The following is a 25,368-nucleotide window of genomic DNA, read 5'->3' on the forward strand; positions in this document are numbered from 1 at the left end:
TGTGGATTCTGGGAAACTCTGGAGGGGAGAGATAATGGTCTTAGCAAGTGGAATGTGGTCTAAGCAAGTGGGATGTCCATTGTGAAGTGACCTGAAGGTCAGTTCCCAGGGGAGGAGGGATCAATTCAATTATTTGATCAGACTTAACATTATGTTCACATGCAATTCATTCATCATAGTTGTCATAAAAGAATCAATGAATGTATTTTCAAAATTTATCTTTATTGTTAAAAGTATTACAGAAGTCTGCTTTTATATCCCCCATTGAGCCCCTCCATCCTTCTCCCATTTCTTCCCCAGGCCTTCACTGCACTATTGTCTATCCATAGGTTACACAAATATGCATATAAATTCTTTGGTTAATCTCTTCTTGCCCTTCCCCCTTCCCTCTGAAATACATCAGTCTGTCGCATACTTCAATATATCTGGATCTATTTGTTCATCAGTTTATTTAGTTCATTAGAAGAATCAATGATTATTTTTAAAATGTCTGTTTTAATTCCTATTTCTAATATAGTAAATATTGATATTTATAACTTACATAAACAAAATCTCTTTGGGATCCTCAATGAGTCTCAAGAGTATAAGAGTGTAATGAGTTCTGGAGATTTAAACAAACAAACAAAAAAAGGCCTGAGAACTGCTAACAAAGCATTCATCTTCTAAAGTACATGCACAGTCACATTTCTCTGTCGCCATTGTTTCCCAGTATTGTTTCAGTCACTCATATTGATTACAATCCTATATAATAAAGAAGTAATATACAAATTGACCATCACGCCCTTGCACAAGATGGCTGCCCCCATGTGGTCACAAGATGGCCTCTACAAGATGGCCAGCAGAGGAGGGCAGTTGTGGGCAATCAGGCCAGCAGGAGAGGGCAGTTAGGGGTGACCAGGCCAGCAGGGGAGGGCAGTTGGGGGCAATTGGGCCAGCAGGGGAGCAGTTAGGCATTGATTAGGCTGGCAGGGGAGTGGTTAGGGGGTGATCAGGCTGGTAGGCAGAAGTGGTTAGGGGCAATCAGGCAGGCAGGCAGGCAGGCAGGCAAGCGGTTGCAGGCCAGCAGTCCCGGATTGTGAGAGGGATGTCCCAAATTGGAGAGGGTGCAGGCTGGGCTGAGGGACACCACCAGTGCATGAATTTCATGCACCGAGCCTCTAGTCTATATATATATATAAGGCTAAGTGACCAACCGTCTGTCCATCCAACCATCTATCTGTCTAACCGGCCGACTGACTGACCAGCCAGTACATATGGAGTGCACTGGCAATTTAAAAATAAATGTTGACTTGCACATGCATGATACATATAAAGCTCCTGTAATGGATATTATTGAAATCCCCTGTGAAATGATTGGTAATGGATCTATTATTGATGCTACCTTTGGAAATAACATATCTATAGATAATATTAAAAATATATCTAAATGTGCAATTCTTTGTCCTAAAAATGAGCATGTTCATAAATTAAATAAAGAAATTTTGAATATGCTCGATGGAGATTTTCACACTTATTTGCATGATTATTCCATCGATTCAGTGGATTATGCCAAATAGGAAAATTTTCCCATCAAATTTCTTAATGGTATTATGCCTTTGGGAATGCCATGTCATAAATTAAAATTGAAAGTAGGTGCAATCATCATGTTACTGAGAAATCTTAATAGTAAGTGGGGTCTTTGTTAATGGTACTAGATTTATTATAAAAAGATTGTGACCTAAAATAATTGAAGCTGAAGTATTAAAAGGATCTGCGGAAGGAGAGGTTGTTCTGATTCCAAGAAATGATTTGTCCCCATCTGACACTGGCCTCCCATTTAAATTAATTCGAAGACAGTTTCCTGTGATTCCAGCATTTGTGATGACTATTAATAAATCACAAGGACAAACTCTAGACAGAGTAGGAATATTCCTACCTGAACCCGTTTTCAGACATGGTCAGTTATATGTTGCTTTCTCTCGAGTTCAAAGAGTGTGTGATGTTAAAGTTAAAGTTGTAAATACTTCATCACAAGGGAAATTAATCAAGCACTCAAAGTGTTTTTACTCTTATTGTGGCATACAGGGAGATATTAGAATAAGTTTAATCAATTTATCAGTCATTGTTTTTATCAATGTTTTTATATCATATCTTTGTTGTTTTTATATCATGTTTTTGTTGTTTTCATATCATGTCTTTGTTGTTGTTACATCATGTTGTTATTTTTTATTATTAATCAATTTATATATTATTTTCATATACATTTTACTAATTTTCTTTCATCTCTGACACTTTTATTATAGAGAAAGGTTGAATAGCAATATTAAAATATTTCTTCTAATTAATTTCTTTCAATGTGCACAAATCCATGCACTGGGCCACTAGTGTTGAATAAACAATCAGAGAAATAAGAACTATCTCAAATACAAGCATTTTAGCAGATGAATAAAGCTCATGGATACAAATAAAACAACTTTATACCGCCACACAAATATTTTTTGCACTTTCTTAAAGTGGCAAAATGAACACATGTATTAATGAGCACCAAAGATATAGCCTCTCGGTAGCATATACAAATAATAATAAAGTATATAAGCTTAAAAATATGTTTAGTGACCAATAACTATATCACTTAAGAATTTTCTAAGTCACTCAATTTAATATCAATCCAAGATTGCAGTTAGCTATAGATTTTGGAAATTTTCTTCAAACTGATATATCACAAGACATAAAATTACTGTCAAAATAAATTTTTGTCAGAAAAATTAATTTAGGTAAACACATTTACTAGTACTTTTCTCTATAATCCTAAACATTATATAATAGTAATGTTAGCTTATTTGATCAGTAACCCTATATAAGTTTCGGAAAAAGAAAACTAAATAGAATAAAGTGTAAATATAACTTAAAACTAGAAGCCCGGTGCACGAAATTCGTGCACTGCGGGGGGTTGTCCCTCAGCCCAGCCTGTACCCTCTCCAATCTGGGACTCCTGGAGGGATGATCCCACCATGATCGGGCCTAAACGGGCAGTCGGACATCCCTCTCACAATCCAGGACTGCTGGCTCCCAACTGCTTGCCTGCCTGCCTTCCTGATTGCCCCTAACCGCTTCTGCCTGCCAGCCTGATCACTCCCTAACCATTCCACTGCCAGCCTGGTTGATGCTTAACTGCTCCCCTGTCAGCCTGTTTGCCCCTAACTTCCCTCCTCTGCCAGCCTGGTCACCCCTAACTGCCCTCTCCTGCAGGGTTGATCATCTCCAACTGCCCTCCCTTGCAAGCCTGGTCCCTCTCAACTGCCCTCCCTTGCAGGCCTGGTCCCTCATAACTGCCCTCCCTTGCAGGCCGGGTGCCTCACAACTGCCCTCTCCTGCTGGCCATCTTGTAGTGGCCATCTTGTGTCCACATGGGGGCAGGATCTTTGACCACATGGGGGCAGCTATATTGTGTGTTGCAGTGATGATCAATCTGTATATTACTCTTTTATTAGATAGGATAGAGGCCTGGTGCACAGGTGGGGGCCAGCTGGTTTGCCCTGAAGGGTGTCACAGATAAGGGTGGGGGTTCCCTTGGGGTGCGGGGCGGCCTGAGCGAGGGGCTGTGGTGGTTTGCAGGCCAGCCACGACCCCTGGCAACCCAAGGGGAGGCCCTGGTATCTGGAATTTATTTTCCTTCTACAATTGAAACTTTGTATCCTGGGGCGGCAGCCATTTCTGGGGCAGTTAATTCACCTTCTACAATTGAAACTTTGTAGCCTCAAGCGGGTGAGCCCAGCCAGGGTGTGCGGAAAGCTTTGCTTCCCCTGTTGCCGCCGGCAACCTTGGCCTGTTCTCTCAAGCTCCATTCTGCCGCTATTTGTTTGAATTTGTTTACCTTCTATAATTGAAACTTTGTAGCTTGAGTGGAGGCTTAGGCCTACAATGGCTATGGAAAGCTTGGCTTCCTTTGTTACCTGGGAAACCTTGCTCTCTGTGGCTGTAGCCATCTTGGATTGGGGTTAATTTGCATACTCGCCCTGATTGGCTGGTGGGCGTGGCTTATGTAGCGGAGTGATGGTTAATTTGCATATTACCATTTTATTAGAGAGGATTATATTAGTTTAACAATGATAAATCAGAAAATGATAAATCATTTGTAATTTTGGTTTAATAAATCAGCATAACAAATGATTTATCATTTACAAAAGATTTACCTTTTTATGTAAGTTTGATTTCTTAAAATATATTCAAGTTAGTTTTTATAAGAATTTTTGTTTGTCAAATACATTCAAAGATTAAAACTTTAGTATTTATAATTTTTCTAAGAATTTTAGCAATATTCAATTTATGTGTTAAAAATTTAATCAGAACAAAGCTCACTAAACATATGTTATATTCTAATTTATTAAGTATCCTCTGGGGAGATACTTAATGTTAACATATAAAGTAAAAGACTTTCTAAATCACAGAAATATAGATACACAGGTTGATAAAGTGCTTATACCTTCAAATTTAAAACTTTAGCTACAAGTTAATTATAAACTGAGAACACAGAAATCCCAACAGTCTTAATATTAAAAAAATATTTCTTCTCAGTGAACATACAATTCTTAAGTAATTTGATTTGAAAAAATAAATAAATAAATCAACAACAAAAAAGATTAACAAGCTAGACTCTTTTGTCTCTTACTCAGTAGAGAACAGATCTCTACTATGATCTAGAGAGATCACAAATATCCAGATTATACAAGCAAATTCCCAGTAATTGCTGCCACCAATAGTACATAACTCACATTAGCCATGTGCAAACCAGAAGCAAAAACAAAACACAAAATCACTATAAACAAAAAAAACTACCAAAGAGAAAGACAGAGAGAATAACCGCTGGCAGGTGTTGCTCAGTTGGTTGGGTGTCATCCCTTGCACCAAAAGGTTGATGGTTTGATTTCTGGTCAGGGTACATGCCTGGGTTGTAGCTTCTATCCCAGGCAAGGGGCAGCTCTCACATCAGTGTTTCTCTCTTTCCCTCTTGCTTTCTCTCTCTCTAAAAATCAATAAAAACATTTAAAAAGAAAAAGAGTATAGTTCTATTGCCACTTAGAATTCACCTCTGGGGTCAAGCAAGAATTTTCTGGGTTTAGGCTGTTTATGAGACACACATCTTCAGCAATGCAGATTACCAGACTATGGCAGGTGAGTCCCTTTGGGCTTCTTGGTGGGACCTCCAAAACTGTTACAGGGTGATTTTTAAAAGATGACATAGTCATGGCTCTCATACAAATATAAAATGAACACATCAAAGATTTTATTTAATTATTAGTTAACTAGAGTCCCGGAGCATGAAATTCATGCACAGGGGAGGAGGGGTCCCCTCAGCCCAGCCTGCACCCTCTCTAATCCTGGACTGCTGGCTCCAAACTGCCCACCTGCCTGCCTGCCTGCCTGATTGCCCCTCTCTGCCCCCCTGCCGGCCTGATCACCCCTAACTGCCTCTGCCTACCGGCCTCATCGCCCCAACTGCCCCCAACGCCTGCCTGGTTGCCCCCAACTGTCCCCCCTGCTGGCCTGGTCACCCCACGCAGCCTGTTGTTCGGTCATTTGGTCAGCCCTCACTGACCCTCCTGCCAGCCAGGTCGCCCCACACAGCCTGCTGCTCGGTCCTTTGGTCACCTTTCACTAACCCCCCTGCCGGCTGGATCGCCCCACGCAGCCTGTTCGGTCATCCATTCGGTTGCAATGGTTGCTTAGGCTTTTATATAGATAGATGAGAGAACCAGGAGGATATTATAACTGGTCCAAACAATTAACCAAAGAACCATACATGTAAAGCAGTAATACTGAAATAAATATAAAAATAGATGGAAAACTAGATAATTCTGTGGGAGGGATGAATGTAGACAGCGAGATCAAATGTATTTGCATTGGGCAAAATTCACTTGTCTATCAGGGACAAGAATCTGCATAGCTATTAGTTATCTACAATTGTAAGATAGCTCAAAGACAACAAAAGGCACAGAGAATGTATGGAATCATAGAATAGGATAACCCAGAAGGATGTGCTTAGACATAATCTTTTTTAATTACTTTATTGATTAAGGTATCACATATGTGTCCTCATCTCCCCCATTCCCATCCCAAACCCCTCCTCAGGCATGCCCCCATACCCCTGTTGTCCATGACCACTGGTTAGGCTCATATGCAAGCACACAAGTCCTTTGGTTGATCTATCTCCCTTATCCCCACCCTCCCCTACCTTCCCTCTGAGGTCTGACAGTCTGTTCGATACTGTTCTTGTTCATCAGTCTACGTTGTTCATCATTTCCCCTAGATGCTCATGTGATACTAGAAATACACTTATAAGAACCAAAAATGAGACAAGCAATAATGGTTATGCTGAGAGGCAAATGAATCAGTCTATAGTGAGTTTCTTTCTGGGCCAACAGTTCTTTTGAGTCCCAATTTCTATGTCCAAGAGTTCTTTATGTGTACATAACAGCAATGATATTTAAGTTCTGGATGGTGGACAAATGGTGGTAATGCAGGTCCGACCCTCTCTGGTTTGGTCCTGGGCAACCTGCAGTGATGCACAGCTGCTGACTGCTAGTATGGCAAGGTGTCGTCAGCGTCTTCCATCTCTGGACTGTTTCTCTTCTGTCTTCATGGCTGGAGTAGTCCTGTCGATTCCTCTCTGTTGCAGGAATCTACATGGTCTCAGAGTTGTTTTCTGAAAATATACAAACATATTCTCGACCAAAAGTTGATAAAGGAATCTTTTCTATAAATTTCACTTGTGATCCTTTTTCATTTTTTGCCCAAATGATTTTCCTTTGGCTTGTTTGACACCATGTATGTTTTACATGGGTTAGACATAATCTTTTTGACCCATTTTAAAGTCTTTCATGATTTCTTTCTATATTCAGATGTAAAAAAGTAAAACTATCATTCATTTATAAGTTTGTTATATTTTAGAAGCCAAAATGATCAACTACAACAAATTATTTAGAAAGCATTGATCTGAATAAGAAACTATAAGATTTCTGAAAACAGAAACCAGCTCTCAGGTGGGTAATAAGATTTCTGTAAATGAAATCCATCTTCTATTTGTCTTAAAATGCATTGTACTTAAAATTTGTTTTAATTCAGTTGTAGGAAGACCCAATGAAAGTCATAGAAACTGAAAGAATCTAAAAGCTAGAAGGTTATATAAATAATCTAAAACAAAAATGAATTTGAATAACTTATTTGATTACTATATTATAATAGAAATGCTATCTGCTCTAACAAACACCCATTTGTTGGTGCTAAAAAAATGCAGTTTTATTTCCTGCTCAGAGAAAATTGTTGTGCTTTGGGTGGCTTCCATGGCTATCTCTTCTTTAAGTGATGACTCGGGAATCCGAGTTCTTTTTATTATGTGGCTCTGCCATTTTGGAGTCTTTCACTTCCAGACACACAGAGAAAGCAAGTGAAGGGGATTTTCGGTACTAAACCTGGAGTTGCTTTTCAATAGCTTTACTCACATTGTCTTTGTCTGAACGAGGCACATGGCCCCAAATTAATGGCAAAGAAAACTGAGAAATGTGTTCATCTTGTGTGCATAGGGACAAGAATAGGTTTCTGAGTAGCCAGCCAGTCACTTCCATAGTCATTATGGCTGATTTAATTAACTTCCAGTTAAAAATAATTATAAACCATAACAATTTATTTTATTTGTCTGTTTTAAATTCTTTTGATTTTTTTATCTCTATTAGTTTACAATCAATAGAAAATTGTCCAGCTCCCTGACTTGTCACTCTGAAGACCCAATCTGGAAGAATAATATCAACAAAGCAAAACCTATATCACATATCAAGTTCAGAAGAGGACAACGACATGGAAATAAATGAACAACGAGGCCAACAGGGGTATCAATGTGTGTTCTGGTGTTTTGTGCATCATCAGCCATTTATTTCAATACTTTATAAGTGTCAACAGCACTTTGACAGCTCCATTTGTTCACTTTTCATATTTATTTTATATAAATAGTACATCTAACAGTTCCTTTTTCGAACAGCACATTAATCTTCCCTGTTAAAGGATGATTTGTCCTCAGACTTATCATTACACCTCTCTTGTGATATGACATCATCTTCTCATTTGCTGAGATAAATGCCAAACAACAAAAAATCACATAGGCATTTGAATTTCTACATTTGTCTATTTGATTTGCAGCACAACTTAAAAATATAGAGAAAGAGCCCTACCTGGTTTGGCTCAGTGGATAGAATGTAGGCCTGTGGACTAAAGGCTCTTGGGTTTGATGCCAGTCAAGGGCACATGATGGGGTTGCGGGCTCTATCATTGATGTTTCTATCTCTCTTTCCCTCTCCCTTCCTCTCTGAAATAGATTAAAAAATATATTTTAAAAATATACATATATAGGGAAAGAGGAAAAACTGGTCATTGATAAAGATATTTTTTTCTTTGCACTTTTATATTTTCTATACTGTTTGTACTCAATATTAAGAGACTCTAATAAAACTAAGCCACTGGGTGGCTTGCCCAGTGGGTTAAAACAGCCATGGCAGGACAGCCAAACATACACCCACCTACAGCACAGTGGAGTGGCAGCAAGTCTTCCTTGCCTTCTGCATCCATGAGAAACCTGTCTTCTGGAGCACTGAGTAATAATAGCCATAAGACAGTGGCTGTATTTAAACCAGTTCTTCTGGAAGTTTCCTTAAAGAAGATGAGACATGAAAGTTGTGATTCACTTATAAATAATATGAGTTACTAGTAAGTCCTATCCAGAAGGTAATGCAGAGAGACAATAGAAAGGACACTCAGCAGCCATGTTTACTACAAGTTAGCACTGTCATTAAGTTCTAATCAAAGTCTTTTTAGACTTTAATTTACTATAATGGCTTTGGAAATTTCACCTCTACTCTAACGCTCACCCTTCTTATTTGTGATCTTAGCTTTGAATTTTATTACTGAAACATATTGGGAAGAGTTGCTAAATTTAACATTATTATACCTCACTATGACAGATACATTGAAACTCAAAAACATGCATTTCATTTAATTTGGTTAACTTCCATAAAACCCCTAAATGATGGGGTTTCAAGATCTTCCATGTTGGTGAACACTTCTAGGTTCCTGGAGAATGGCACACCTAGAACAGGCATGGAAGTTCTATACCTCTAACTGTTTTCCTGAACTCTTTAAGCCCTTAGAAAAAATTATTGAACCTGAAGAAGGGGTTGTAATAACCCCATTAATTAATTGCCTGTTGATCAGAAGTATAGATGGAAACCTGAGATTTACAACTGTTATCTGAAGTAGAAGAGTCTTGTATGACTAAGCCCTGAACCTTGTATGACCTGTGATAATTCTGAGTTATTAGTATCAGAATTGAATTGAATTATAGGATACTCTGTGGTGTCCAGAGAATCAGAATCGATTGTTCGGTGGAGGAAAATAAAACACCTATTTGGTGAAAAAGTTATGTGAGTAGAAACACTATCTGACCTAGCTATGGACAAAAGACATTTGCACATTAAAAAGAAGACCATACATGATTTCTGATGCATATATTGCAAATAATATTTCTTACCAATAATATTTCTCGAGTCCTCAAGGAAATTTTCATGGAAGATGAAAGATATTGTGTATGAGGAAGATTAAATTAGGAAGAAGACTATGATGAATGAGATCCATGTCCATAAAATCATAATGTTTATACTCCCACTAGAAAGTCACCTCCATGAGGACAGGATCATTTGTTGTATTCAGTGCAGAATCACTAGTTGCTGGCAGAGCGTAGGTAATCTCTATATAGAATGGCTTTGATGGATGGATGACTGACATACCCTGACAACCAGGATACTAGACATAGAGAACACATAGACATATTTACAGGTTAGTAATGTTCTTGATATAGTGGTTATCAACCTCACAGAACTCTTCCTTCCAAAAGAAAGATACAATAGATATTTGAAGTTTAATATTTGAGGTGATAAATCAACAGTGGATAGAGAAAGGGAACTTAAGAGTATATCTGAGAAAGCAATTATTTTGAAACCTTGATGCTTCTATAAAAAAATTTAAATGAAGTGACAATAACAACAAAATCTAGATCACTTCAGAATTAGTAAGCCTAAAACAAAACTTCCTAGTATATACTTGTTCAGAAGTAGGATGAAAAGAGAACATAAACAGAAAATATTAATATGTTTTAAATAGTTCTATGTGTCTTAAACAGAAAGGTTGGGCCTCAGATTCATTTGCAGGCTCTACATCACAAGATCAAACAAAAGGTGAGAGGTCTAAAATGACCTGGCCAAGATGTATGTCCACAGGATGCCCATGAAACCAGAGAGTTTGGTGCATTAAGTCAAACAACTGCAATTTCAATAAAAAAATCAATCTGGTAATGGCAGAAGTTTATTTGTGGACTTTCTTATCTCTTTTAGCTATTACTCTAACAACACATAAGCTTAAAATTGCATGCACTTGAGAATTAAAAGATATAAGATGTATAAAGCACTTTGAAATATACTATTACTATGTTCAATAAATACTGACTACTCTATTAAAGTAATAAGTATATTTATAAATAATTTTGCAATTTGATTTAAAAAACTTTTTATTGTATGTATGAAAGCTCCTTCAATGCCATCTCTTAGTTTAACCATGGCTTCACATTACCCTATCATGAAATTCTACCCTTTACCCTGTATCTCAATGAGGGATTCTTGCACTAGAATGCACTTAAACCAAAGAATCTGAAGCATGCATGTTGATGAAAATGTCTACAGTGAAGAACAAGCAGGACTTATGCAATTTGGTCAATGTTCAGTTCCCCAGTGTATGTTCTTTGGCTTCTGTTGATCCCACTATCTGCTGTTCTGCTCTATTTATATCTTCATCAAACGATAGAACCAACAGGAGAGTTGGAGGAAGGGGTTTAGAAAGAAATATTCAGCTTGTCATAGTGGCTTTACATTATCAGTACTAGTAGGAAGTTTGTTACAGGACTAAAAACAGTGCATAAATATTCGTATAAGAATCAGGAGATCAAGACATTAGTCCAAATTTTGCCACTAACTATGTGGGTGACCTTGGGACTAGTTACTTAACTACTGAGACTGCAACAAACTATTCAAATTAGAAAATCCTCCAGATTCCTTTCAGTTTTAAATTCTATGATTCATTAATTCTGAATTTCCCAAAATATTTAAGAATCATCTATAAATCATGCTCTCATTTCCAATTTGTGCAATTACTCTCTAATTTTTTAAACAAAATCCTCTAGAAAAGTCAATGATTCCTCCATTACTCAGTATGAATAAAAGAGCCATATTTATTTTTTGACTTCTAGAAATATTTAAATAAACATGTGGTATGGTGACAAGAGCCCTAGACCCAAAAGATATGGAACTAACCTCTGATTCTACCACTTACTAGCAGTTTTACTGTAAAAATGACTTGAAAATGATAGTACTGGCAGTTTTCTTAGAGATTTTGTCTTTGATTTCACTTGCTTTAGAGAAGAGCATAGACATCTTGTGGAGACATTATGAAAACCTAGTGTGGTGGTTTTTGTGTGTTTTTTTGGTTTTGTTTTATTTTTTCAATATTTCAAAACCAATGGCTAAGAAAAAGAAATTTTAGCAGAAAAAAATGTTCCTCAAATAAAATCCAATGTGCAACTTCTATATATGATCAAATAAAAGTGATGCCAGAGCCTTAAGGCCTTCCGTTTGACCACTCCACAACTTCCTTTACAGTCCCAAGGAAGTCCAACTCTGAGTCCTAGAACTTCCAAAGCCCCTCCTCAAAGTGGCCACCAGCATCACCTGAGAGCATAGTAGCAGTGCGGAATCTCAGGCCCCATCTCAAACTCGTTGAATAGAATATACCATGTGACAAGATCCCGAGGTGGTACGTGTGCATAATAAACTTGAGAAGCACTTATCTAGAATACAATTTAAAAGCCATCAAATTTCCCCACGCTGCTTCCCCTACTTAAAATCTCTGGCTTAGCTTTCTATCCCATTGTGTTCGTTGTTGAGACCATGAGCATAAACTCATTTTGTAAAGTATATATTTTATAGGCAAAAGGTCTTCTTATTAAGTTTCAAGTTCTTAGAAGCCTATACTATCTCACTGCTTGTGTTTTAGATAAAATATTCTAGAAATTTCCACTGCCAATTATCCCCATATCTTATCAGCTAATCCATAGGGAAAAAAAATGCTTGACTTGATTATCAAATTTTTGTACAATAAATAATTTTACCTATGCTTTTCCTCCAATCTGTTATTCTAAGTCACTTCCATTGATTGAAATAGTTTCTTTTGTACTGTTTTCACTCTATACAGATGAGCTTCATTTGATAAGTGAATGAGTGCTTGTGGGAAACATGCCAGGTCCCCGGATAGTCAAGGCCGGTGGAAGCACAAGGCCTTGCTATCAATACACCAGAATGATCAAAGGCTGCTCTGGGCATGAGCCTAAACAGAATGTTCAAGGACTCTGAGCCTGGGAATCCTAATCAGGCCAAGATACCCTGAGCGGGTGCAAGGACACACGGTACACTGTGCCCTTCAGTAGCCTATATGATTGATGTAACTATTGGCATGAAGCCTTCTTTGTCTAAATGGTATAAAAGTAGGTTACTGACCAGTTAGTTGGCTGGAGCTAGGTGGAGTGGGCTGGAGTGAGAGGAAGTCTGCTGGAGTATGGAGATCTCTATAAAGAAGTCTGCTAGAGAGAGCAGCTGGGCAGGAGAAGCTGCTGAGCCAGAGAGCTCAGGTACCACTATGATGTCAGGTGGTGAGTCTAAGAGGCAGCGTGTGGCTGCTCAGATAATAGCTGTGGGTACAGGACTGATGCTGCTTTATGGGAAAGATATATGTTCACCAGCTGGTGCGCAGCTGCCTGCCTGTATGGACTTTGCTGTAAGGACTGTTTTTGTCTGATGGCTGTGCCACTGGCTTCTGCAATAAAGATTCATTCTATACACCGACAACCTCTCATGGGTTCTCCATCTAAGACCCAGCATCCTAGGAGGTCCAGCCCCAGGCAGAGGGGCTCAGACCCAACACCTGTTACTAGTGAGCAGAGGATAAAGGAGAACCTTGGACTAAGTTCCCAACAGTTAATACAGTGGTCAGGGTTCGAGAAGAACCAGCCCTGGCGTAGTCAGATAGGAGAATTTAGAAGAATACATGGACTCACAGCCACTCAGAGCAACTCAGAGCAGCAGAGCTCTGCGGGGCTTCTGCTGCGTGCTCTGACAGTGCTTTATCCAGTTATCATACTTAAAACCCAGCTTTAAAATAGTACATCATATCTCAAATATTTGAAGTGATGAAGTAAAATCAATTTTTAAAGTTTAATATAGGTAAAAATACAGACTGAGAGGTGATTAATAACAAATAGACACTCAAATAAATAGACTGAATGAAAAAATTTGAGTAGAATGCAAATAGGTTTAACATATCCCTCCCCTACATATCCCTCTCCTATACTTTGTCTTTACATCACTTGTTTTAATGTGAAAATTCATTTCAAAGAAGTAATTCCTTAATGCTAGATTTTGCTAACTGATAATGTGATGTGTAGCAATGTATTTATTTTAATAAGTTTCCCAAAAGCTCATACTATGCAGTTAACTTGAGTTTTCCTTAAAGAGATTCAACGTGGTATGCTTTTCTTTCTTTTTAAAAACATTTTAATAGATTATTTTTAGAAAGAGAGAGGGGGGAGGGGAAGAGAGAGAGAGAAACATTTATGTGAGAGAGAAACATCAATCGGTTGCTTCCCACAGGTGTCTCTATTGGGGGTCAAACCCGCAACCTGGCTATGTGCCTGCCTCGACAGGTAATGGAACCTGCCACCTTCTTGGTGTATGGGACAATGTTCCAACCAACTGAGACATAAGGGCTGGGGCCATTATGCTTTTCTCAAATGTGTCTTCACTAGTCAACTAATTTAAGAAAGAAATCCATTTATATAACTGAGCTGTGAGGTGAATGGATAATATCACAATTCCTCTTTCATCCCTTCATTTTCTTTTACTTAATTATAAGACTCATCATTAGAATATTAAAAGCAAAGACTAGTAGAGTGTGGCTAGCTTTTTCTCTCTTTTTAATTTCTTCTCTTCCATTATAACGCTATAGATATATACACCTACGGGGTGAGAGGGAGAAAATAGAGAAAAATTTACCCCATATCTCTACTACATTTTCCTGATTAATGCAAGATATATAGTATTTCTAATCACCTGTCCTATACATATTATCCTAAATAATTAATTTTAGAGCTAGATTCTTAGAGATTACTCTTAATCTACACTCATACTTATTTTCTTTACAACCTATTTTCAGTTCCCTCCTTAGATCTTCATATTATTTTATTTTTTGCTTTCTTTTTCTCTTTTTACAGTACTCTAACATTTTAAACTATATTAATATATCATTAGGTTTATAATTTTAAAATGCTGGAGATAAGCAGAAACAAAGGGTTTCTTCAAACAATACCATGTAGAATTTTTTAAAAATTATAAGAAAACTATATACAGCATACTTTCTTACATACAAGTCAAAGAGAAGAAAAAGTGGGTTATATACCTTTATTTGTCCCTAAAAAGAAACACTTTAAAAAAGCTGTATAGAACTTGTTTTCTAGAATTCAGAACCATGAAAACAGTATTCTTAAAATCTTAAATGCAATATGTGTGTTCTTCTTTCATAGACACTTTATCCAAACAATCAATCCAAATTTAATCCAACTATGCAAATAATAGATTTTACTCTATTAAAATATTAAATGAGTAATACTATCAGATTCACAAGGAAGCATGAAAAAAAAATAGGCATCTATCATTTAAGTCCTAATTGGCCATGCTTACCATCATGGCAGGTATGATAATTGGATAACAGAAAACCTTCCAAGAAAATAACATTGGGTAACTCTGCCAGCTGTGGTCTGCACAGTCTGAAGGAGCCTGTGGTTTCATTTTAAAAACAACATTCATTAGCCGAAACCGGTTTGGCTTGGTGGGTAGAGCATTGTCCTGCAGACTGAAGGGTCCCAGGTTCGATTCCGGTCAAGGGCATGTACCTTGGTTGCGGGCACATCCCCAGTAGGGGGTGTGCGGGAGGCAGCTGATCCATGTTTCTCTCTCATCGATGTTTCTAACTCTCTATCCCTCACCCTTCCTCTCTGTAAAAAAATCAATACAATATATTAAAAACAACATTCATTAGAGACAATCAGGAACTATCAGTGTTCCAGAATTTGAGAATCTAGATCAGCTTGGTGCTGTTTGACAATATGCTGAGTGGTCTAGTTGGAGGAAGGCAAAATTTATGCAGAAAAGCTGCTGAATTTGTTAATAATTTTTTCAAATAATATGATGGGAATTTTTATAATTAGAAAAAATAGCATATGCATGCTACTTACAGAAAGTATATAAAAAAGAAAAATTAAAATCACCCATAATAATCCACCACCAGAGATAATTGCTGTTAATAGTATATTTCCTGTCATACCTTTTACCATGTATCAATATATGGATAAATGGGTACATGCATATACATATATGCACAGTATATGTATGTTAGGTTTAACACATTTAGATACATATATCTATATCTATATCTATATATATATATAGATAGATATAGATATATATATATATAGATATATATATATATATGTATATAGATGGCTAATTAAACAAAATTGAAGAGAACCAAAATGGTGGCATAGGTAAATGCCAGTACTTGCTGCCTCCTTTAACCACATCAAAATTATAACTAAAGTATAGAACAAACATCATTTAGAACCACCTAAAATCTGGCTGAATGGAAGTCCTAGATTAGAGAAATAAAGAAGAAAGCACATGGAGACCAGTGAGAGGGATGAAGGTGTGAAACAGGCTGGTCCAACACCCACATGTGTCATTGTTTTTCAATCAGGGAGGATCCCTAGGCTGCCAAGGCCTCCCATTAGGAGCAATGGGTCTGAGCTCCACACCACACCCCTAGCTCAGGGTTCCAGAGCTAGAAAGAGAAGTATCCATAACTTCATGCTTTAAAAACCAATGGGGATTGTAGTTGAGTGACACAGAGGCTGCTGGAGACCCAGGCACTTCCTCGTAAAGGGCAAGTGCACAAACTTACAAGGATCTGCTAACTCTGAGATCCAGGACTGAGGCAATGGCTCAAGGGGATCCCAGGACATACAGGGAGGAACTGAATTGATGGACATCAGAGTAAGAACTTGGGGTGGCTTTCTCCCAGACAGGGGTGCTCTCAGGGGTCATTGTTCCTAAGCTGAGACCACCCCCATTGCAGAGCTGACTGGCAGCCATATGAGTTTCCATCAGCCTGGCTCATACTGTTTGCTCTGCTCTGGTGATTCCCTGAGACCCCACCCTACCCAATTTTCAGCCCCACCCAAGCTGTGGACAGCACCCTTTCCATTGAATGTCGTGTTTTGGCTCAGGCTTCAGACTTTCCTAAAATATCTAAAACAAGCAGTAGCTAGCATCAGAATGCCCCATAGCTATCAATAAGAGGCCCAAGACAGTTTGGCCTCTCCTGGGCACTTATAAGCCCAACACAAGTAGTAGCCATCTGCAGATCACGCTATAGCTCCTGCCAGGTGGCACCAGACATAGTTGACTTTGCATCTCCGGGGTGGCCCCAGAGCCAGTGCACCTGGTGGACAGCTTCAGACCATACCAGATTACAACTTTAAACATCCACAAGTGACACACTCAAAGGGCAATCTCAGTGAGCATCAAAGCCCAAATGGAGCAAGTCCTTCCCCATAAGATTGTTTCCTACACAGAAGCTCTTCCACTGTAGTCACAGCTGGTCCTCACAGCCATTTGGCCTGGAGGTCAATTACATCCAGTGATGCCAAAAGTAATCAAGGTTCAACTACAACAAGACTGTGCACTCAGCCCACACAGGGATGCACCTAGAGTTCCCAGTTCAGGTGACTGGGGAGACTAAGCCACTGTTTCCTAAAGGACCCCTACTACGCAGAGCCACTCTAGCAATTACAGCAGACATAGCAGCTCTACCTAATACATAGAAACAAACCAGGGACACAGCCAAAAATGCAGAGACAAAGAAACATGTCACAAATGAAAGAACAGAATGAAACCCCAGAGAAAGAAGTAAATGAAATGGAAGCAAGCAAACTACTAGATGCAGAGTTCAAAACAATGGTTATAGGATTGCTCAAGGATCTTAATGAGAGCTTCAAGGGACGTAGTGAGACTTTCAAGGATCTTAGTGAGAATTTCAAAGACATTAAAAAGGACCAGTCAAAAATTAAGCATGCCATAACTGAAATGAAGAATAAATTGCAGGGATTCAACTGTACAGTGGAGGGTTCTGGGAATCAAAACAATGATTTGGAATATAAGTAAGCAAAAAACATCCAATCAGAAGAGCAAAAAGAAAAAGAAATCCAAAAATATGGGGATGGTTTGGGGAGTCTCTGGAACAACTTCAAAAGTGCCAACATTCTCATTATGGGGTGCCAGGGAAGAAAAAATATAATAAGATATTGAAAACCTATTTGAAGAAATAGGGATAGAGAACTTCCCCAACCTGGTGAAAGAAATAGACTTACAAGTCCAGGAAGCACAGAGAATCCCAAACATGAGGAATTCAGAGAGGCCCAAACCAAGACACATCAAAATTAACCCTTTGCACTCGCTTGCTTTTTTCGATTCCTTTATTCTACTGCTAACCGTATCGAGTCACACTCGACATCTGAGTGCAAAGGGTTAAAATACCAAGGGTTAAAGACAAAGAGAATCTTAAAAGCAGCAAGAGAAAAGCAGTTAGGAAGATGAAGGAAGAAGAAGAAGAAGAAGAAGAAGAAGAAGAAGAAGAAGAAGAAGAAGAAGGAGGAGGAGGAGGAGGAGGAGGAGGAGGAGGAGGAGGAGGAGGAGGAGGAGAAGGAGAAGGAGGAAGAAGAGGAGGAGAAGGAAGAAGAGGAGGAGGAGGGGGAGGAGGAGGAGGAGGAGGGGGAGGAGGAGGAGGAGGAGGGGGAAGAAGAGGAGGGGAAGGAGGAGGAGGAGGGGGAGGAGAAGAAGGAGGAGGAGGAGGAGGGGAAGGAGAAGAAGAAGAAGAAGAAGAAGAAGAAGAAGAAGAAGAAGAAGAAGAAGAAGAAGAAGAAGAAGAAGGGAGGAGGAGGAGGAGGAGGAGGAGGAGGAGGAGGAGGAGGAGGAGGGGGAGGAGGAGGAGAGGAGGAGAGGAGAAGAAGGAGAAGGAGAAGGAGAAGGAGAGGAAGGAAGAGGAGGAGAATAAGAAAAAGGAGGAGGAGAAGAAAAGGAGGAGGAGGAGGAGGAGGAGAAGAAAAAGAAAAATATGAACAATAAAATAGCAACAAATACATATCTATCAACAACTGAGTCTGAAAATCAAAATAAACAATGAATCTAATGAATAAAATAAACCAATGAATAAAATAGAACCAGAGGCATGGAAACATGGAACAGACTGGTGAATCCCAGAGGTAAGAGGGAGGGAGGGCAGGAAGAGATTAACAAAAGAACTTATATGCATACAGGCAGTCCTTGGGTTATGTCAGACTCAAAATACGTCGTTTTGTGGTTATGTCCCCATCTCCCATTTATTTATAAAAAAAGAAATAGTTCTGTCATTTCAACATATGTACATATGTGCTTTATGGTTTTTTTATTATTTATTTACCACAAGTAAGGTCAGGAATTGTTATCTTTCTTTTAATTTTTTTACTCTTTCACTTCATTACTGCTGTTTATGTGCTCCATGTGAGTGATGTGGGTGCTTAGGTAGGTGGGTTCCAACTTACGGCGAAAATTGCATTACGTCGCTCCGAAGGAACAAATCTCCAACGTAACCTGAGGACCTACTCTATATGCATTATCTATGGATAGAGACAATAGGGTGGTGAAGGCTTGGGAGGGTGGGGGTAGGAACCAGATAGAGGGAAGCAATGAAGGGAAATAAAGGGAAAATCTGCAATACTCACCCATAAATATTTTTTTAAATAAAAATAAATAATAAAAACAAAGAAAAAAGTTGGGATGATTCTGCCCATACAATATTGCAATATTTTGAATGCAAAATTATAAGTATCTCTAACCATAAAATAGTCTCTGAAATAATTTTTAATAGTTACAGTATATTCATTGAGTAATAATTTATTTAAATACTAGAGGCCTGGTGCACAAATTTGTGCACAAGTGGGGTATGGTCGTCACTGCCCCGATCAGGTTGGGGGTTGGGGGCGGCTGGGGGGAGGGGCTATGGGTGGTTGGAACAGAGACACATTGATTGGTTGCCTCCTTCTCCTTCTCCTCCTTCTCTGAGTAATAATTTATTTAAGGAAGCACGGAGAATCCCAAACATGAGGAATTCAGAGAGGCCCAAACCAAGACACATCAAAATTAAAATACCAAGGGTTAAAGACAAAGAGAATCTTAAACCACCTGCCCCATGGCTGAACTCCCTGTCGAACTCCCAGTTGAATTCCCAGTTGAGGGGGGCAATTTGCATATTAGGCTTTTATTATATAGGATTTAGATAAATATTATTTTTTTAAACTTTTTTATTATCTTTTAAAGATTTAATTTTAGAAATAGGTTAAAAGGATGTACACTGAGTGGCCAGATTATTATGATCTCTGAACACATAATAATCTGGCCACTCAGTGTGTATGTGTGTGTGTGTGTGTGTGTGTGTGTGTGTGTATATATATATATATAGAGGCCCGGTGCATGAATTCGTGCATGGGTGGGGTCCAGCCAGCCTGGCCACAGGGAGGGGACATGGGCGGTTGGCCAGACTGCTTTCTGGTCAAACTCCTGGTTGAGGGGACAATTTGCATATTAGCCTTTTATTATATAGGATATACACTGAGTGGCCAGATTATTATGCATTCAGAGATCATAATAATCTGGCCACTCAGTATGTGTGAGTGTGTATATATATATTTTTTTCTAATATTTTTATCTCACCCAAGGATATGTTTTTCTTAAATTTTAGAGAGAGGAAAGAATAGGGAGAGAGTGAGAGTGAGAAACATACTGTATTTTCCAGCGTATAAGACTACTGGGCATATAGAAGATTTTCCTGGGTTAAAAAGTCATCTTATATGCCAGAAAATAAGGTAGATGTGAGAGAGAAACATCAATCAGTTGCCTCACATGCATACCCTAACCAGGGATCAAATCTGCAACCTGTGTATATGCCCTGATCAGGAATCAAACCCTTGACCTTTTGGTGCACTGTATGACACTCCAACCAACTGAGCCACACTGGCCAGGGCAGAGGGCATGAATTTTTTTAAAGAATTTAGTAAATAGTTCAAAATTGTTTTCCAGAAAATGTTAAATAATTATTGTAAATAAAATATGCATATGAATTTAAGTAACTAAATTTATTAACATACTAGAGGCCTGGTGCACAAAATTTGTGCACAGGTAGGGTCCCTAGGCCTGGCCGGTGATCAGGGCCGATCTATGGGGTGACCAGCAGGGCAACTGGGGGGGCCTCCACTGACACCCGCCTTAGCCAGCCCGGTGCTGCCCACTTGCTGGCCCTGCCCACTGCCACTGCTGGCACCCACCTTGGCTGGCTTGGGGCCTGCAGGCTGGGGGCAGCTACTGTATTGAGCATCTGCCCCCTGGTGGTCAGTGCACATCATAGCGGTCATTCCACAATTCAGTTGATTTGCATATTAGGATAATTACTATAAACTTTCTTTAACTGAGTTTGAAGTGTCAAAACAATTTTTTTTTAAGTTGAGAATAAGTTTTGAAGGCATCCTCTATGGGTTTAATTCCACTCTGCTATTTTTTACTTAAGAATTATGGTTTTTGCTAGAGCCTCCATAACAGATTAGCACATGGTATTCTGGGGAGCTTAAACAACAGAAATTTATTTTCTCAGAATTCTAGAAACTGGAAGTCCAATATTATGCTACTAGAAAGATTGATTTCTAGTGAGATCTCTCTCTGGATTGTAGATGGCTGCTTTCTCACTGAGTCCTCACATGGCCTTTTATCTGTGTATACACATTCCTGGATGTCTTTTCCTTTTTTTATAAAAACACAATTTGTATTGGATGAGGACCTCAAAGGAATGACCTAATTTAACCATATTTATCCCTTTAAAGACCCTATCTCTATATAAGATCACATTGAAGTTAAACCATCAACATGTGAATTGGGGGGAGACACAATTCAGTTTATAAAATGTATGTTTGGCCAAGTTACTTGATGTTTGCATATCTGAGTTAGCTCATTAGTAAAATGAAGATACTAATACTTACTTCATTGGCTGTAATGAGAATAAATGTATTATTATACACAAATCATTCAAAAAAGTGCCTAACTAATGTTAAGTATTTCATAAATAGTTTCATATTTAAAAAATGAAGGTTTACATGAACATTGTATACATTAATCATGATACAAAATTGAAATATAGTTTCTACCCAGCCAACCCCCTCAGTAGCAGAGAGCTCAGCCTGCCCCAACCCTTCTAGACCTGCCTCCCTGACCCAGAATGCCTGACACGTGCCCCAGGATGACTAGCCCCAATGCCTTGATGAGACATGACCTGACGCCCCCCAGAGTTATGGACCTGTCATAGTGACCCAGTTTGCCTAACCCAGTGCCACCAGAAGATTGGCCAATTGCTTCAATTCTGTGCAACTGGTCACCTCTGCGTGCATGGACTCACCCCTATGGACCCACCTGCCTCACCCAGAACCTTGGACTACCAGACTGCTAAAAAGGGAAGACAAAGAAATAGACTGCAAAAGGAAGGAAAGGAGGAATCACTAGAAAAGGAACTAAAATAATGGAGGAAAACAATTAGTCAGATAAGAATTCAAAGTAATGGTTATAAGGATACTCAAAGAGCTTAGTGAAAACTATAAACAACTTAATGAGAATTTTAAGGAGCTGAATGAGAAGTAAACTAACATGAAAAAACTGATTAAAACAATGAATAAGCATCAAGTCTTTCCCAGTGTTTATCAGTGGTTAGAGCATCAGACTGCACATCAAAGGGTCTTGGGTTCGATTTCCAGGCAAGGGCATGTACTTGGGTTGTAAGTTTGCTCCCCACCTACAGTTGGGGTGTGTGCAGGAGGCAACCAATCAATGTGTCTCTCTCACATTGATGTTTCTCTCGTTTCTCCTCCTTTCCACTCTCTCTGAAAAGCAATAGAAAAAAAAAATCCTTGGGTGAAGATTAACAACACCAAAACAAATCAAGTGGAAATGAGGAATGACAAGCTGAAATAAAGAACTCCTTGGAAGGATTCAACAGTAGACTAGAAGAAGCGGAGGACTGAATCAGTGAATTAGAAGTCAAAATAGAAAAAAAAAATCCAATTCTGAGCTGCAATTGGATAAAAACTTTAAAAAGCAGGAGAAGAGTTTAAGGGAACTTTGTGACAACATGAAACATAACAATATCCGTACCATAGGAATACCAGAGAAGAAGATTTTGAGGAAGAAATAGAGAACCCATTTGAAGAAACAATGGCAGAAAACTTCCCTGACCTAGTGAAGAAAAAAGTCAAAAAAGTCCAGGAAACACAGTGAATCCCGATCAAGATGAACCCAAAAAGACCCACACTAAGACACATCATAATTAAAATGGCAGACATTAAAGACAAAGAAAGAATCTTAAAGGCTGCAAGGGAGAGACATAAAATTACCTACAAGGGAGCACCCATTAGACTGTCAGGTGATTTCTCAATAGAAACACTCCAGGCCAGAAGGGAATGTCAAGGAGTATACAAAGTAATGAAAACCAAGGGACTGAATCCAAAACTACTCTATCCAGCAAGACTATCATTCAAAACTGAAGGTCCCCCTGTGAAATTAGGAGCTTCACAGACAAAAAAAAAAAAGGGGGGGGGGACTTTATTACCACCAAACCAGCAATATAAGAAATGCTACAGGGATGGATGTAAAAAGAAGAAATAGAGAGAGGAGGAGAAACACATACATAAAGAATAAAAATGGTAACAAATAAGTACTTGTCAATAATAACTTTAAATATAAATGGCTTAAATGCTCCAATCAAAAGACGTAGGGTAGCTGAATGGATAAGAAAACATGATATATGTATATATCTGCTATCTACCAGAGACCTGCCTCAGAACAAAAGACTCACACAGGATGAAAGTGAAGGGATGGAAAATTTTTTTTTCATGCAAATTGAAATGGAAAAAAAACACATGGGGTAGCAATACTCCTATCTGACAAAATAGACTACAAAATGAAGTCCATAACAAGAGAAAATGAAGGCCATTTCATAATACTAGATGGATTTAAACAAGAGGATATAACTCTGGTAAGCATATATGCCCCCAATACAGGAGCACCCAATTATATATATTTTTTAAAATTTTAGAATACATAAAGGGAGATATTGACAGCAATGCAATCATAGTAGGTGACTTTAACACCCCACTGATATCACTGGATAGATCTTTTAGACCAAAAAAAAAAAAAAATCAAAAAGGAAACTGCAACCCTAAATGACACATTAGAGAAAATCAATTTCAGACATTTATAGAACAGTTCACCCCAAGGCTGCAGAATATACATTATTCTCAAGTGCACATAATAAATTCTCAGAGAGCACATGTTAGGACACACAAAAAAACCTACAAGTTCAAGAGGACAGAAATCAAGTCAAGCATCTTCTCAGATCACAATGGATTGAAATTAGAGATCAACTACAATAAAAACACCACCAAATATTCAAACACATAGAGGCTAAATAGTATGTTATTAAACAACTAGAGGCCTGGTGCATTAAATTCATACACGGGGGTGGGGGGTGTCCCTCAGCCAAGCCTGCACCCTCTCCAATCTGGGGCAGTCGGATGTCCCTCTCACAATCCAGGACTGCAAGCTCCCAACCTCTCGCCTGCCTGCCTGATTGCCCCTAACCGCTTCTGCCTGCCAGCCTGATCACCCCCTAACCACTCACCTGCCAGCCTGATCGACACTTAACTGCTCCCCTGCCAGCCCGATTGCCCCTAACTGCCCTCCCCTGCTGGCCTTCTCACCCCTAACTGCCCTCCCCTGCCAGCCTGAATGCCCCTAACTGTCCTCCCCTGCAGGGCTGGTCACCCCCAACTGCTCTCCCCTGCCAGCCTGGTTGACCCTAACTGCCCTCCCCTGCCAGCCTGGTCGCCCCTAATTGTCCTCCCCTGCAGGGCTGTCACCCCCAACTGCTCTCCCCTGCCAGCCTGGTCGACCCTAACTGCTCTCCCCTGCTGGCCTGGTTCCCCCCAACTTCCCTTCCATGCAGGCCATGTTCCCCCTAACTTCCCTTCCCTGCAGACCTGGTCCCCCCAATGGCCCTCCCCTGCAGGCCTGGTCCCCCCCCAACTACCCTCCCCTGCAGGCCTGTTCCCCCACAACTGCCCTCCCCTGCAGGTCTGGTCCCTCCCAACTGCCCTCCCCTACCGGCCATCTTGTGGTGGCCATCTTGTGTCCACATGTGGGAGGCCATCTTTGACCACATGGGGGAAGCCATCTTGTGTGTTGGAGTGATGGTCAATTTGCATATTACTCTTTTATTAGATAGGATAAATGGGTTACCAATGAAATGAAGAAAGAAATCTAAAACTTCCTGGAAACATTTAAAAATGAACACACAACTCCCCAAAAACCTATGGGACATAGTGAAAGCAATCCTGAGAGGGAAGTTCATAGCACTACAGGCCTACCTCAAAAAAACAAGAAAAAAAATGGTATTAACCCTTTGCACTCGCTTGCTTTTTTCTCAATTCCTTTATTCTACTCGGGATTTAATTTTTTAAATACCCCAGATTTTACAAAGCTCGGCAGTAGAATAAAAAACTGGAGTTTCTTTTCATACAAACGTATTTATTTGGATTTTTTTATATTTCAAATTATTGATACATTCAAAGAGTATAAAAAGAGCTGCTACCGATGCTAACCGTGTCGAGTCACACTCGACATCCGAGTGCAAAAGGTTAAACTATCTAACCATACAACTTAAAGAACTAGAAAGAGAACAACAGGAAAACCCAGAGTAAGTAAAAAGAAGGAAATAAAGATCAGAACAGAAATAAATGACATAGAGACTAAAAAAATAATACAAACAATCAATGAAACCAAGAGCTGCTTCTTTGAAAAGATAAACAAGATTGATGAACTTTTACCCAGACTCATCCAGAAACAGAGGACCCAAATAAATAAAATAAGAAACAAAATAAGTGAAATAACAATGACACCACAGAAATACAAGGATTGTAAGAAAGTACTATGAACAACTATATGCCAATAAGGTGAATGAAATGGACAAATTCCTAGAAAAATACAATCTTCCAAAACTAAATCAGGA

Source organism: Eptesicus fuscus, chromosome 3 (genome assembly GCF_027574615.1).
Source record: "Eptesicus fuscus isolate TK198812 chromosome 3, DD_ASM_mEF_20220401, whole genome shotgun sequence".
Classification (NCBI taxonomy): Eukaryota; Metazoa; Chordata; class Mammalia; order Chiroptera; family Vespertilionidae; genus Eptesicus; species Eptesicus fuscus.